General features: G+C 30.9%; 2 protein-coding genes across 4 annotated transcripts in view; one reads left to right on the top strand and one right to left on the bottom strand.

Annotated features, from left to right (window-relative positions):
- Positions 1-2,628, bottom strand: part of LOC108755430 (BTB/POZ domain-containing protein 7) — a 20,008-nt gene that overhangs the window by 6,992 nt on the left and 10,388 nt on the right. The gene's annotated exons all lie outside the window — the stretch shown is intronic.
- LOC108755431 overlaps positions 1-2,628 on the top strand; it is a 6,923-nt gene continuing 4,295 nt past the window's right edge. The window contains exon 1 of the mRNA XM_018498421.1: positions 1-78. The gene's annotated coding sequence lies outside the window, so the exon portion shown is untranslated. The remainder of the gene's footprint in view (positions 79-2,628) is intronic.

Genomic DNA, 2,628 nt, shown 5'->3' with positions numbered 1-2,628 from the left:
TCTACGTCACGCCAATGACATCGCATTCTTGATAAATGCGCCCCGCTCACGTATCGCACTAGTGCGATCAGTGTTAAGGTAAATGACGTACTCATTAATAGTAACGTATGTAAAATAACCGATAGATCGAACACAAGTGATGATTATATAATAAAAATTTTTTCTACGTCTATTCCGAGACTTTAAGTAAATGCACAATTGACCCGTAAGCTTTTATGCTCATCCTAAAAGCATCGAATTTACATTCTTAGATATTTTATTATTTTTAACCTTCATATGTGCCAAAACGTGAATCAGTCCATTTCTGGAGCTAGTTTCAAAGTAAACAATGTCCATATTAACGTATACACTTAATAAATAATAAAATATAATACATTTGAGTTAAATCTAATACGTTTTCTTGAGTTAAATTATTTAACTTCATTGTTCTAATTAAATTAATGATATATTGAGTATAAGCAGTAACTTATAAAAATGATTAAAAAAAAATTAAATTGGGCATAATTTGATATTATAAATTTAACAGTACAAGACAAATACGGATTATAATTGTTGTATTAATATGTCAATCCATTCAAAGATTCTTAGTCATTCTGATTGAACGTGAGAGAATCTTGGCGCGTGTTTTTCAGCAATTTCGTGATACGACAAAAGATTTAAATACGTACATTCAAAGTAAACGCTGGTGTCTAAAACGACAGTTACATGCAACAGGCAAAAATTTCAGTATTTCTCTCATTTACTTTATTTGAACAATAGATTTATAATGTTATTTTATCTGAAGTTTATTATCTCTATTTTGCCTCATTATTACAAGGTCAAAATGATATTATATCAAGGATATATAATACGATATTGATATCGTACAAACGCAAAAATCAAGGACTGTGTTCGAATGATAAGAATTGACGAACGACTGCGTGTGTATGAATAGTGAATGCAGATGTGATTTTAATATAAAACACGTTTCTCAAACCTTGTCTACGAACGTGCCTGGCATGCTTAAAAATTAATCATTAATTCCGATTATAATTGCGCTGCTTCGGTAGCTTTTAAGCAAAAAATATCATGACAAACTTCCCATTTTGGATTCATTGTTTTGCACGACGAGCTCTTACATTGAACACAAGAAATATCTTCTGTTTTGAGGAGAGACTTAATGTTGATTGAATATTCTGAGTACTGTACATAAACGGTTTAATATGCGTTACATACAGCCGCGTAGGAGTTCCTAATAAGTCACTTAATAGCTCGAAATTCTTAAAACTATTGTGGACTCAAGTTGATATATTAATTCTTTCCGTGAAATTACAATACAATGTCAAGCTTTACGAAGAAAATCAACATATCATTGACAGTATCAATGACACTGAATATACTTCCGAGTTTTCAGCTCAATAAACTGCGCTGATACATAGCTGCTGAGCTCATACCTGGCACGTCCTTCTTGCGATTTAAATTAATTCGTGACACTTGCTTATTGTTATGGCCACGATTGTATCATCTCAATCTCGTATCATTTATGCACATATAATAGTGATGCAACGATCAAGTCGGTTAATAACAGAAGGGTAAGTGATCGCGAAGAAATATCGATATAGTTTCCTTCTTTTATGTTTCTATTCAGTAGATATGAAGCATAGTTCAACCTATTATATTAATTTTCTTCAAGGAAGTCGCTTATTATTTAAAAAATAAATTAAATTGCCTCCAATTACCTGGGAAATATATAGATAGGCATCAGATTTATATTTAGAAGTTGAGAATAATATTTGGAGACATCATGTTGTTTTGTCATGCTGTTCACATGCTGTTCTGTCATTCTGCTTTATTAAAATTATTTTCGAAATTTTATTTTGAGCTACTTGAGTTATAAAGATATTTCGCAGTAAAAGTGGAAACAATGTCGATGGAAATTGTGCAGCGAAATTTTCGCTACGAACTTTGAATTAGCCGAAGAAGTCGAAGATGAAAGATAGCGTGAGAAATCTGAAGCAACCCGCGTATGTAAAGTTAAATAACATTATGCATTCAAGAGCAAACGTTCGTCAATGCAGCTTTCGTGGGATGAGAAGATAATCTAACAACATAACAGCTTCCGCATTAAGGATGCATTTGCATATGCGTAATCAAGTCTAATAGCTGGAAATAATCATCGCAAAACCGATATACAATTAAATGATTGTTGATAATGAAATGATTATAACATAATAATACACAGAAAAAAGAAATACATATCCTCAAGTTTTCCGCATTTTTTTATCTGTCTCATTCAATTCGTAGATTGCGATTGCTTTTCAGTAATTTATTTTTAAATCGATCTATTTAAAAAAAGAATTTTTATCTGTATCATCTATAATATTTTTTATATACGAATTTTCAATTTATTATTTGCTTTGATACGAATAATAAAACGAAGAAAAGCATTCCACTGGCGTGGCGATTTTCTGAACATACATTGAATTGATAGAACTTCGCAAATATAGGAATATAGGTCATGGATATCCCGAGTGATCTTTGACGCTCAAATTTTCAATATTAGATACTTTCAATATTGATCAGATATCAATATATTCTGCAAGAGATATAAAATTTAAAAACTGAATAATGCTTTTGATATGAATCATA

This window comes from Trachymyrmex septentrionalis, unplaced genomic scaffold, assembly GCF_001594115.1.
Source record: "Trachymyrmex septentrionalis isolate Tsep2-gDNA-1 unplaced genomic scaffold, Tsep1.0 scaffold87, whole genome shotgun sequence".
NCBI lineage: Eukaryota > Metazoa > Arthropoda > Insecta > Hymenoptera > Formicidae > Trachymyrmex > Trachymyrmex septentrionalis.
This window is presented reverse-complemented; position numbering and strand designations above follow the sequence as displayed.